Source organism: Lontra canadensis, unplaced genomic scaffold (assembly GCF_010015895.1).
Source record: "Lontra canadensis isolate GAN:19392208 unplaced genomic scaffold, GSC_riverotter_1.0 scaffold12, whole genome shotgun sequence".
NCBI lineage: Eukaryota > Metazoa > Chordata > Mammalia > Carnivora > Mustelidae > Lontra > Lontra canadensis.
Genome location: NW_022631006.1, coordinates 13,917,114 through 13,930,628, shown reverse-complemented (window position 1 = coordinate 13,930,628; position 13,515 = coordinate 13,917,114). Strand labels below are relative to the sequence as shown.

Below are 13,515 nucleotides of genomic sequence, written 5' to 3'. Positions count from 1 at the left end.
GTTTCCTGCAAAGCTAGCACATGCGAAAAGACCTCAGCCTCTTTTTATCTGCTTCCATTGGGCCCCTCTGACATTATGCACGTATATCTGTTTTTCACTTATCTTATTATAGTGTCATTATTTGTTTATATTCTATTTTCTCCCCATCCTGAGTGACTTCATTGTGCACCAAACTTTTTCTTATGCATCTTTATTTCCCTAGGACTTACCATAGCACTTGATGTAAGGAAAGAGGATCAATAAATGTTAGACGAATGAATGAGTGAACACTGAATGGAGGAATAAGCCAACAACTCCTGGGATTCCAAGAGGCCTAATACATTCATCACAGAAGAAATATACCAGAGTGCTACCAGCATGCAGCAGTGTCACCCCCTAGACAGAGAGAGACATGTAGGCACAGAAACTTGTCCTATTCACAGAATAATCACAAAAAGAAGCAGTTATGCATTCTAGCCAGTCCAGGCAGTTCGACTGGGTGGACTTTCCATCAAGTTGGCAATACCATCTTGCAGTCCACAGGAGGGAGTTTGAATTTAATGAATAGGAAGCAAAAAGGTGTTTTAACAAAAGCTGTTTTTCACAATCCATGTGTTGGCTAGAGAGCTTGCCCAGCTTCCCTGGGGTCTGAAATGAACTTGACTGGTAGACATGCAACTCTCTTCCTTGCACAATCTTTGTCTGAAAAGGGCCTATGGAAAAAAATGTGAACGTGATGAGAGAACCCCGTAAGTACATACTGTGCACACACAGATACACCCATCCTAGGAGGTGGCAGTAGCAAATTAAATGCTGAATGGACTTCATCTCAGTTCAATCCAATTCAATAAAAATTTAGTGAGTATGTATTTGATGGGGAGATACATGGGGAGATACATGAATAATTAAGACACTGTTTCTTCCTTTAAAGAATTCACAACCTAGTACAGCAGAAAGGCTGGTAAACTAATAACTTGTAACAGTATATGATGAATGCAATAATAGATGTGAGCTGGGTCCAGTGGTAGCACAATGGAGGGAATGGTTAGCTATACCTGAGTTTGTCTTGAACCATGTGTAGAAATTCTTTGGCTACATGGGTTGGGCTGGGGGAGAGACTAGAAGGGAAGGAAATGACTCTCTAGTTCGAAGCAAGAGCATAAGGGTGTGAAAGAGCTTAAGGGAAAGGTGGCATGTTCTCCTAGTGGGGACTATCGAGTGTTCATTTCATCAGAAGATTGCTCTGCCCTTTAGTTTAAGAGAGGATTCCTGCTATTATATATAGGACAGATTGACAAGAGGAAAACCCCTAAATAGGAAGGGCAGCTAGGAAGCTATTATGCCAATTTTAGGGTGAGAGGTTTAGGATCCCAGTTAGAATTATGGCTGTGAAAATAAAGAGCAAGACTTTCCAAGGTAATTCTAGAGAAGTGATTCTCAACCTATCTTTTCTTTCTTTCTTTTTGGTTATATTTCATTATTGCCATGATTCTTTTTATTCTCAAATCATTCCATTTTTTAAAATTTTGTTATGTTAGTCTCAACTTCCTTTCTGTATGATAACTTTGAGAAATTAAATATACACGACTCTGCATTAGTCCTAGTACACTACATTAGTGTTTTTAGAAAGAACACAGGGGTATTACCTGGAAAATCACCCTAGGTGATTCTGGTATATAAACCATCTTCTAACCACCCCCAACAAGGATAATCCCTATTCCAGAAGAAAAAAAGAACTTTGTGAGCACTCAGAAGTAGAGGGATTGTGATTGAAGATGTAAAAAATGTTATCATTTACTGAGAACCTACAATGACCTATGTTCTGATCCTGACAATAGCCTTATAGGGTAAGTATTCATCCTCATTTTACCGAGAAGGGACCTATAATTCAGCTAGATGCTGAAACTTGCTCTAGCTCCCATTAGTACCAGAGGCTACACCTGAATTTGAGCCAAGGACCATCTTATTACAAAACCTAAGCTCTTTGCAGCATATAATACTACTTCTCTCTTGGGAGCTTTAATCCTGTGACCTGAGAAAGCCCTAACATTATAACAGAGGGGTGTCCTTTATAGTAAAGAACAAATTGGCAAAGGGATAGGTTTCAGGACAAAGATGCCAGGCCAGTACCCTGATCTGTTGCCTTCTAGAGATAGCTTTTTTTCCCCTCTGATATCACTACTACAGTATGCCAAAGAATGATGGAGAATCATTCTAATTTGCTAGAAGCATATGATAGGGAAATGAGGGAGTCATTCATTCATTTTTTTCAATCAACATGTATTTATTAAGCTAATATATCTTAGGTATTTTGCTTGTATAGAGGATAAAAAGGTATATTTATAGGCATTGTTCTTGCCCTCCAGTAATTCATAGTTTTGTGCAGGCTAAAACATGTAAGGTACAATTCCAGTAGTGAGTGCTAAGTGGTCAAGTAAAGATGTATGCAGTGTTATGAGAATAAAGCAGAGGGAATAATCAGCTCTTTCCTAGAGTTTGAATAAGTCTTCAGCCAGCTGCTTATGTGGCAGCTGTTTCTTAAGAGAATGAGTAGGAAATTTGCCCAGTGGAGAAGTGAGAAAGGAAGAGGGGACAAGCAGAGCAAAGGCACAGTATACTGCAAGTGTTTTAGAAGATGTAAGAAGCTCCCGATGGAGAGAAATGATTATAAAGGACTTTGTATTCTCTTCTAGGAGTAGGAATCTCATCCTGGAGTAAGGTGTTTTTGGTAGGGAGGAGGTGTGAAGGAGTTGAGAGAAATGGCAAGAAATTGGTGTCTCAGAAAAACATTTTGAGAGTCAATGGGGAATGATTGGACTGGAGGAGGATGGTGCCAGGAGAGCAGGATCAGACCCTAGAGCCCCACGTCAAGGCAGAGCCTTAGTCCATCGTAACTACGCACCCCCAGCCTTCACAGTCTTCTTCAGAGGGTTAAGAAATTTTAGAGGTCAGGTGTGGAGAAGGAGTTTTGCCCAGCCCTTGCTAGCACAGAGAGTCCAAGGTCTAGGGCTGCTTACCTGCTTATACAATGATCAGTGCCTCAGGGCCTTTCCCAAAGCAACGAATTAGTCCTTGACACCTAGACATTCTTACTACTTTTGTTTTTGCTTCTCCTGTTGCCTAAGGGCTCTTCTTCTGACTTGCATAATTCCCTCATCTACCCAGAATGCCTCATATGAACTCTGCGGCTGCTAATATTTCATTGTCATTTTCAGCTCTATTACATCTTTCTCTCAATCATTCTTTAGAGCAGGGATGTCATCTGGAGGGGTTCTGCAGCGTGCATAAATGAGTTATGAATCCTCATGATTTCAAGTGGGTTACCAAACCCCTTTCAGCAGAACCAGGCATCTGGTAACTCCAAAGTGTGAAAAGGACATTATGCATATGTATGCAGAGACACATGCCCTGCAGCGCTTCCCAAGAACACACCACGTTTTCATTCACACAGGCGCCATATGCAAGGGGACCCTGCTCTTGGAAAGGAAGAGAGCTTTAACATATCCTTTCTTCACTATCTTCTCTTCACAGTTCTTCAGTTTCCTTTTTCTGAAACTATGAAAGAAGTATGGTAAAGATTTTTTTGAACATGTACATTAAGTGTTATATACAGCTCTGCACATACGTAGGCAGGTAACCATCTCTGGTTACAGGAGAAAGTGAGAAAAGCAACAAAGCTGAGTCTGCCTAAACACAACAAGGAAAACAAAGTCAAGTACCTGCATTAGTTGACATAGATCATTTTGCCCGAACTACCCAATTATGGAGAGTGGTACTAACAAATTTTGACAGAAGTGTTCAATAACTTGAACTTTCCTATATTTCAGAGTGTAATACAGGGGTCTCACAATGTCATAAAAGGCAGGACGTGGCAGGCTAAGGAGTCCAGATGCTCAGGCAATGAGGACAGCTCTGGAAATCATATTACTTTATTTAAAGACTGGAGGCCGGATTTTGGTTGAGAACGTGGGCTTTAAGTCTGGTTTTGAATCCTGCTCTGGTACTAACTTGCTGTATGATTTAGGCGAGTGATTTTACCCACTTTAATCCTTGGGTTTATTTCATTTTATGAAGGTGATAATGCCTACTTCATGCAATAGTTATGCAGATTAAGTATGCAAACTTACATAGCCTTTGCGATGGTATATGGCCCATAGCAAGACCTCAATAACTTCAACTTTGATTGTTTTTACTGTTACATGTCTCTTGAACACTTCATTGAGCTTCAGTTTCCCTAGTTAAAAAATGGTTCAAAAATGTAAATAAATAAAAATTGGATGAATGATAACTTTAGTTTTTGTGGATATTAACAGTGTATGTAAAGATACTTGGTAAAGTGAAAAATTCCAAATAGCCAGAAGGTGCGGTTACTGTCATTATTTTACTGGTACTTGGGCTGTCATTACAGAAAATTTAGGAAAGGTCCATTTGAAATAGATACAGAATATTACTGCTCCTCAGAGGAACAGGTGCATTCACCCATCACGTCCCATTCCTGTCTACTTTTTGGTGTGCAAAGCTGCCAAATACCTGCTGTGTGTATAAGTTGGATAAACTTTGAAATAAGGATCAGGACATCCTCTGTTCCCTCTGAGAGTAGTGTATACAAGGGGGAGACTTGCAGATTTTACATTTTACAACTGCTCCACTCTTGTCATTCCTGGAGCTTAAAGTTAGAACGTGATTACCAATGCCCATCTGACTGCTAAGCAGCCAGAAGCTCAGATACTTGCAAATTCCACCAGTCTTCATCACTTCCTTTTCCACAAAGGTGGCACTTTCATGCCTTTCTTCATCCTCTGGGGAACTGGTCTCAGAAGCAGGTCCTTGACCCCGTTTTGGGGGACCTGGGGTTTATTGCCGTGGCTGCCCAAATCCCCTTTCTCAGTGAATTTCTGTCCTTTGACTTCTCATGTCTGTGACTCCCATGTGGAAGTAGAGGGAACTGGTGGATAAGAACTGCCTCTGGCACCGTCTGGTATCCTCAGGCAGAGCTGTGTTGGAACCCCACTTCTCCCAGCTATCGCTTGCAGTTGTTTGGCCTGGCTTACGTTATTTATTCACTCTGATACTTGCTTACTCTACCTGTAAATCATAATATATATAATATAATATAATATAATATAATATGTATTATTATAATTTTAATTACTTATTAATTATTTAATAACATAATATAAAATGTTATCTACTTATATATAAATATATATGATAAATATATATACTGAGCAAGATTTTTCTGAGAGAGAATCAGTTGAAATAATGTACTTAAAATATCTTCCAAAGAACACTAGTGCAGAGTAAATGCTTTTTTGCTCTCCTGTTCTTTCCCTTTGATTTGTAATAATTCATTAACAGTTATTCTGCAACTTTGGCTTTCTAGACCACTCTTTCCCATGCATAAAATGAAGTTAAACTCAATGACTTATAATTCCTGTACAGTAGTGAAGTTCTAGAATTCTTACAGTTCAGGTGCTGTGTGAGAGGAATAAATGAGGTTGCTCTGCACATTCTTAGGTAGGTGGGATAAAGTCATAGTGATTGAACAGGGAGAATTTGATCTAGGTGTTATTGAATAAGTACGATTATGATAAGCAAATGGGTATTGACAGAAGGAAGAAAGACATACAGAGTCTAATGCTTTATTAGGTTCAACAAAAGCTGTTTGGATAAACTGATTCACACCAAGGTAATAGAGATTCTCCTGAGCTGTGTTTGTAAATTTGAAAAAGGGCAACTTACAGGAAGCATGAGTTTTTTTCTTGGGAAGGCAGTATTTCTCCCTGGCCCTTAGTCTACCCTGGCAGGAGTGCCGCAGGCCTTCCAGGAGGCACAGTTCCTTGCTGGGCAGTAATCTGCATGAGAGCAAGGACTTGGTCTGTTGTTGCCAGGCATACTTGCTGATAATTGAATTTTGGATGAGTAAATGAGTATCAGTGATGTACCTAAAATATTAATGCTTGAATGTGGAGTAGGATCCAGAAGAAGAGAACCTAGTGATCATTGTATAATAGCAAGTCTCCTGGAACACTTCCTGAAGATACCCCAGAGCACTTTTGCAAATGCTGATTTTTTTTATTTTTAAGCTTGTAGACAGCTTTTTCTTGTCTGTCGTACAGCTGTGAGTGTGGAAGCACAAGTCTCTAGGGACCTGAGCATATGTTCTCTCCCTGTGAAAACCTGGGAGAGAACCCCAAAGGACACATTGTACCCCTCTCCCAGCCAAGAAAGGAAAATCCTGCTTGAAATGCTCCCTTGGTCAATGAGTAAAACTGTGAGCTGGGAATTCAGCTTTATAAACTTTTTGTGTATTAGAATAAAAGTAAATTGATGTATGAGGCTAAAATTCTGCATTCAATTCTTGATCTTTTACCATAAAGTGTTTTATGAAAACCTCTCTAGGCTTTATTTTTCTCCCCCATAGATAAGGAGATTAAGCCAATGGACATGGCAATATACCTTCCATGTCAGTCCTCCCAGTTGTTGCCATTTTATTGGCATCTCCTAGAACTGAGGAGCCAGAATAATACTTAGATTTTTCTGGTTCAGCTTTCTCATTTCACAGATGAGAAAACTGAGGTGTAGAGAGGTGAAGTCTACTGCTGATGGCCGCAAAAAGTGTTAGAAGCAGAGCTAGGATTAGAACCAACATCCTTAGGCCACCAATCCAAAGGTTCTTAAACTTATGAGTCAGTGTCCAACTTTAAAAATACCATGACAGCTGTATGGAGTGGGGGGATGGGATGAGGGCAAATGCCTCATAGGGGAACACATAACATTTGCAAATTATTTAAGCAGGCAAATTGTGGTGATGATTCCAGGATTCCAGGCGAAAAGCCTTCATGCTGTGCTGTATTACTCAAAGTAGATGTTGTAATTAGCTGTTAAAAAGCAACATAGTTACATGTGAGAGAAAGTGTGGCTTTGGCTTTTATATTTTATTTTATTTTATTTTATTTTATTTTATTTTATTTTTTGTTTAATAACTTCATTTGTGGAGAAAGCATCTCAACACAACTGGAACAAGTTTGGGTTTATAGCTCTCTCCAAATAAGTCTTACCTGTTTTGTTGTTGGCAGTGTCTGATTTTTAAAAAGCCAATTCCCTTTTTAAATATCACAGCTGTTGTTCCTCTTACATATACTTCTGCTAAATTCAATGTTTGGCTTATCTCAACCATAGCCAGAAAACACAAGGAGGAGCTGGTTAAAGAGAAAAGTTTTTCTCATTAACTGGGTCTGAAATTGGTCTCAAACTGAATCTTTGGGTTAGGTGTATTAGGGTGATCTGTCTTCCTTGAAATATATAGTTCTGGACCCTATGGTAGATCTCTTGATTCAGAATCTTTAGGAACTAGGGCCAAATCTTTATTTTTACAAACCTCTGAGTACTTCTTATGCACACTCACATTCAAGAATTGCCTTCCTCAATACTTGCCCAAACATTTTCATCTTTAATAATATGATTCTAGTGCTCATTCTACCCTAAATGACTCTTTGGCATTTAAAATGTTAAGGTAGTACAGAATTCAGAAAGCATATTTGAAAAAACGTAAGTGTATTTTGCTAAAGTTGGTAATCTTGAATTTTTTCCAACAAAATACTTTTTCCCCCTCAATTGAAATACATGGGGCTGTGCTATGGATAATGCCATGATAGGCTCTGTGCAGGGTATAGAGACTTCTCTGTTGCCCTGATCTGAAGGGAGCTTCCTTAGTTTATACACTCATTTTTATCTTCACAATTGCATATATTCTTGCCATCGAAGAATTACTTCCATAGTTCTGCTTTTTTTTTAATATAAAAATATGAGGTGTATAATTCCAAAAATTACTTTAGCAAATGGTAAATATAAAATTTATGTCTCCTCTTAGCATTAAACAAACTAACACGCACACTCATACCCTGGTAGAACAAAAACCCATAGAAGTATTACTATGTTTGACGTTTTCTAGCTTTAAAATACCTTGGTTCTGAAAGTGAAAGAAACAAATGTGTGGTAAACAAGTGAATGGATATCTCTTACTCTGAATGAAACTACAGAGTTACCCAGACGCATTTGAAAACATGTCTCCCTTACCCTCCCACCAGCAAAAGACCTGGAACCCCCAATGTGTCTGAAAGACCCTACTCAGTTGAGGGCCACAGGCTTTGGGTTAAGCCCAATGGACAATGCATTCTGACCTAAGGCTTCAGGGGGTCCCTAGAGATGTTCATGTATCTACTTTTCACCCTCCTGTATTCAGGTTTTGAATTCTCGAGTTTCCCACTGGGCTCATATCATTTCTGTTTCTGTATAGCCACTTCTGGTTTCAAATCCCTCTAGTTAAGTAGTATAGTCAGATCTGTACATTCTTACCTGCAAAGCTTCTATTCCAAGAGTGATAGGGAGAACTTGGAAGCCTCCCTAAAGTAGGAGTATAGGACATTGTTGGGGTCCTATATTCACTCTGAAGCGGCACCCAGTCAAAACCCAGATGCTCTGGACTATCCAATGCTTGGCCCATAGAATGTCCACAAACTTTTCAGTCAGGTAAACATATACTTCATTAAGACTGGATTTGTTCCTTTCCTTTCCATGGAAACTGTGTCCCTATTGTACGTTATTAAAACTACCCATGCAGTGTGCACCATTATTCTTTTTGCTTGCATTTATGAATGGCGTGTTCTCAATAGGAACATCCAGGTGGAGATCAATAATCAGTCTCCTAGTTAGGGAAGAAAAAAAAAAAAGAAAATCCATTGGTGCACTGCATTCAGCTGTGTTTAAGAGGTCTTATCATTAAAACAGCAACAGGCATTCATAAACCAAACTTGCTGGCAGTGCTGGACATGCAGGATTAAAATAATTGTCCATCAGCCTCTGTCTCATAAACGTTTTCCTGTGACTTTTGGCAGAATCACCAATCTGAGCATATGCCACTTGACATGGGAACACTGAGGCCAGCAATTTAAGGATTTTCACATTTATCTGCAGAGGTAAGATTTAAAGATATTACAATGAAGGACATTAAATAATACTGGGTTCTGGCTTTTTGTATTACATACGAAAGTGAAGTTGTTTACATGTAATTTTTTTTGACCCATATGGGTTTCTATCCCATTATCTTGTATAAAACCAAAATAAACACAAGAAAAATTTATAGTCCATAAATGTTGAATTTAGAATTTTTTGCGTTGGTGAAAATAGGGAAACTAAGTAATACCAAGATTTTTTTTTTAATTTTTGTACAATTGGACCAAGGGGGAGAAATAGTTTCCATTTTGAACAATGAAACTGTTTCTATTCAGAAGAGATATGATTATTAGGGCACAAAGGAACACAAAAGTTAAGATCATTGGGAAAAAGGAAAGGGGATGTGATTCTGTTTTCAATACCTTATGGTTCAGTCATAAACTCAGTATGGGTCCAGAGACTAGGTTTCTAAAAGAATCAAATTGGTAGTGAATCAGGTGATTGCATAAAAATGAAGACTGCCTGATGTTGATGGTGTGGTGATATACTGGATGCTTGTTGATTTCAGAGGCACAACCCGATGATGTCCTTAAAGACAGTCATAATGATGAAGATGTTGGCAGATGGATAGTAAATTGTGTTATTAGAAGTTTGTTTCGAAAAGAGAAGTCTTCCACTTTGTGTGTATTTACATATATGTGTCACACACACACACTCTTAGATCTGAGATCAAATAAAATACTGAATAAAATATTAATTACATATTCCATATTTTATGGTATAGAACAGAGTGTCTAGATACATTTCAAATGTAAAGTAGAAAATGTATCATAACGTGGTTGACTGGAGTCCAACAAGATCATCTATGCACCAGGTAGATTCTTTGGACTCTGAACTGTTGAACTGAAAAGGTTAAATTTAGTAACAATATTCATTCCATTACCAACTTCAGGGTGAGCCAGATCTTCATAGGGTGAGACTATATTCTGCATTTTTTAGTTCTCTGATGGCTACCATCTTAGTATATTTTCCACATATGTCTGGGTCTCCATTTTTATGTGTCCCTGTAGCGGGTCCATGATACACTGAACAAAATGTGACTCAACCAACTTCTTTGTCCATTTTTGTATATCACAGATGGCCTTATATCTGTGAATTTTCAAAGAATATATTTTGGCGATTCAGTATTCAAATTTAGTCTTCTGAGTATATTCCTCTCAAATTTCCCTGCTGTTTTATTCAGTTATATTATTAAGGTAACTTTTAGTTTAACAGCTTGTATTCACATAATCTATTTATGGAACAATGGAAGAATGATTATTAAATAGCCTGGAAGATGCATTACTTAAAATTGATACCTGAAAATGACGGCACAACCTCACACTTTCATACATATAAAAGTAAATGAATGTACTATTATGGTGTCTTTTATCTGAATACCACATTCCTTTTAGAAATTAAATTACTTTGTGTTTGAGTTTAATGTTTTATTTCATGATTTAGATGTGCTTTCTAGGAACTCCCACCAAGCTCTAACTCCCATACATAAGTCATGGTTTCTCATATATACACGGAATTTAAGATAACATCCTAATGAAAGTCATTAAATCTCAGATATCATAAGGGCCAGAGTTAAACTGAACAGGGCTTTTTAAAATCCCCAAGGCTGGGCAGTTTGAGGAGAAAAACAAAAGTGAAAGAAACATGCATGTAGATTGGCCTTAATGAAACAATAAACCTCCATGGAGGCTGTCTGCTCACTCACTTCTGGACCATGGAAGTCATAGTTTCATCTGAGCTCTGTATATCAAATTATGTTTTCTGTTATCAAGAGTGAAAGCCTACCAGAGAAACCCAATAGATCATGCTGAACAGATTTGTGTCCCTTGGGGTATGGGAAGTTTTTCTTGAAAGAAGACTTGGAGCGCCTAACCTCTGGAGCTCCTAATCAGAACCAGGCGGTACTGAATCCTTTTGCAACAGTGAGAACACTGTTGACCAGATAGACTTGTTTGGGAAAGAAGACACAGATGTAGGGTGGTATAATAGAGGAATGATTTAGGAACCAATGGACCTAAATCCTAATCCCAACATTATAGTGACTTAGCTAGAGAAGTTTTTTGTTTTTGTTGTTTGTTTGTTTTTCTTTCTTTTGCCTCTGAAATCTTAATCACTTAACTCTTGTGCCTTAGTAAAATGAGGTTAATACTCACTGTACTCCTCTGTAGATTTATAAAATGATAAAATAATAAATGGGAAACACTTTGAGAAACTTAAAGTCATTACACAGAACTTAGTATTGCTAGAAAATTGAATCCTTATTAATAGCACTTGTCTGATTTGGGAATTATGTCAAAAAGTTTCTTAACAGGTCGTCATATATGCCTTCACATTGAGCAAAGTCTTACAGTTGTTCTGAGCTCTAATATATTTGCTTTTTCTCTAAATTGTGTTAACTACAAAAGTCAGTTGTTATAACTGCCCCTGACTTGTATCTGAACCAGTCTCTGGTGTTATGATGCATTGACCCCAAATTTCAGTGTCCTAGAATTACTCCAAAAGGACAGCATGGGTGAGAATGAAAAAATATTTATGATACATTCCTGTCAGCTGGGTAGGGAAGAAAGGATCTCTAGGGTTGATTCTTGAGGTGAATAAGTCCTTCCCAGACTTCTCACTCTATTTTTTTTCAGATATATACTTTTTTTCTTACTAAACCAGAGTTTCTGCTTATCTTCCTGCCCCTTATCTTCATCTCCATCCCTTTCCAGTCTCCTTTCTCCTCTCCTTCACAACTCAGAAAGTCCTTTACTTGTTTACAGTGCAGCTTTTTTTTTTTTTTTGGATATTGACCCACAGCCTTTGACTTCCATAAATCCTGCTTTAAGTGTTTGATATCTAAGATAAATATACCCCTATAGCCCTGAGTTTACTTTCTGACTCCATTTCACTACAAACATAGACAGTCAATATGAATTGGGGGTGGGGAAGTGTCTTGGGCCAAAAAACAGTTTGCTTGAACACACTATAGTCTTTGCCCCTGCAAAGAACAGTTAATCACGTGTCCTTTAGGAATAAAGCCATAATGAATCAAGGAAATACAAGTCAAAACCACAATGAGATACTATCTCATAGAGGCAGAATGCCTAAAATGAACAATTCAGGAAACAACAGATGTTGGTGAGGATGTAGAGAAAGGGAAACCCTCTTATACTGTGGGTGGGAATGCTAGCTGGTGCAGCCACTCTGGAAAAGAGTATGGAGGCTCCTGAAAAAGTTAAAAATAGAGCTACCCTATGACCCAGCAATGGCACTACTAGGTATTTATCCAAAGGATATAAACATAATGATTCAAAGGGGCTCATGTGCTCCAATGTTTATAGCAGCAATGTGTATATAATGGAATATTACTTGGCCATAAAAAAGAAAGAAATCTTGCCATTTGCAGTGACATGGATGGAACTAGAGGATTTATACTAATTGAAATAGGTCAGTCAGAGAAGGACAAATATATTATTTCACTCATATGTGGAATTTAAAGAATAAAACAGATGAACATAGGGGAAGGGAAGGAAAAACAAAATGAAAACAGAAGGACACAAACCATAAGAGACTCTTAACTATAGCAAACAACTTGAGGGTTGCTGGAGGGGAGGTGGGTGGGGAGATGGGATAACTAGGTGACGGGCATTAAAGAGGGGACTGGGTGTTAAATGCGACTAATGAATCCAAAATTACCTCTGAAACCAATAACACACTATATGTCAATTAAATTGAATTTAAAGTTAAAAAGAATAAAGCCATAATTATTAGAAAACATGACTTAGGTAATATATAGGAAATTCCAACAATTACATGTTACAGAAAATCTTCCAGATTTCCCAGTTTATCTAGTAATGTTAGAAGCAATCAAGGACTATTAATAATGGATGGAGTTAAATATAGTAGTCCAAATTTTTATCCAGAGTGCCAGAGAAGAATGTTAACCTAATTGATGTGGGTCAGAGAAATTGGCTGACATATGAAATACCAACCAAGTTTATCACCCATTTAGTTTTTTTAGGGATAAAATTTGCACATCATCCAAAGTTCATTGTGAACTTTGTCGTGAAGCTGTTTACCTACATGCACTATCATCCTCTTCCCTGGTCCCAAGACCTCCAGCTACAGGGTAGCATCATTTTTACCTTCTTTGACTAATTAAACCCATCCTCATTCCTACTAATTTATTCTACTAAGAGGACAAAAGTAACTAATGATCCTTCAAGCTTGGGTATGTTTCATTCTGTTTTTATGTTAGAATCTAGTTTAAATTTTCTTTGGGTCACAAAATTCTGCAACTAATCTGGAAGAGTAACCAAAGAGAATAAGATAGGAATAAAGTTAAGTATGGGAAATGTTATTTCAGGATACTCCATACAGATTTTTTTGTGTGTTTGTAATTGACCCAATTAGTCTAAAAACTGTGGTTTTTAATCATCAGAGCAGACCATACTACTAAAAGTTCAGTGAAACAATTTTCTTGGGATCTAGCTGATCTGGATACTATTATTTTCAGTATTCCCAATTCAAAAGGTAATA

At 37.8% G+C, this 13,515-nt stretch overlaps 1 long non-coding RNA gene across 1 annotated transcript in view; it reads left to right on the top strand.

Moving 5' to 3' along the window:
• Nucleotides 1-13,515, top strand: part of LOC116867149 — a 219,963-nt gene that overhangs the window by 198,034 nt on the left and 8,414 nt on the right. The window contains exon 2 of the long non-coding RNA XR_004382560.1: nucleotides 8,877-8,957. This is a non-coding gene — a long non-coding RNA (uncharacterized LOC116867149). The remainder of the gene's footprint in view (nucleotides 1-8,876; nucleotides 8,958-13,515) is intronic.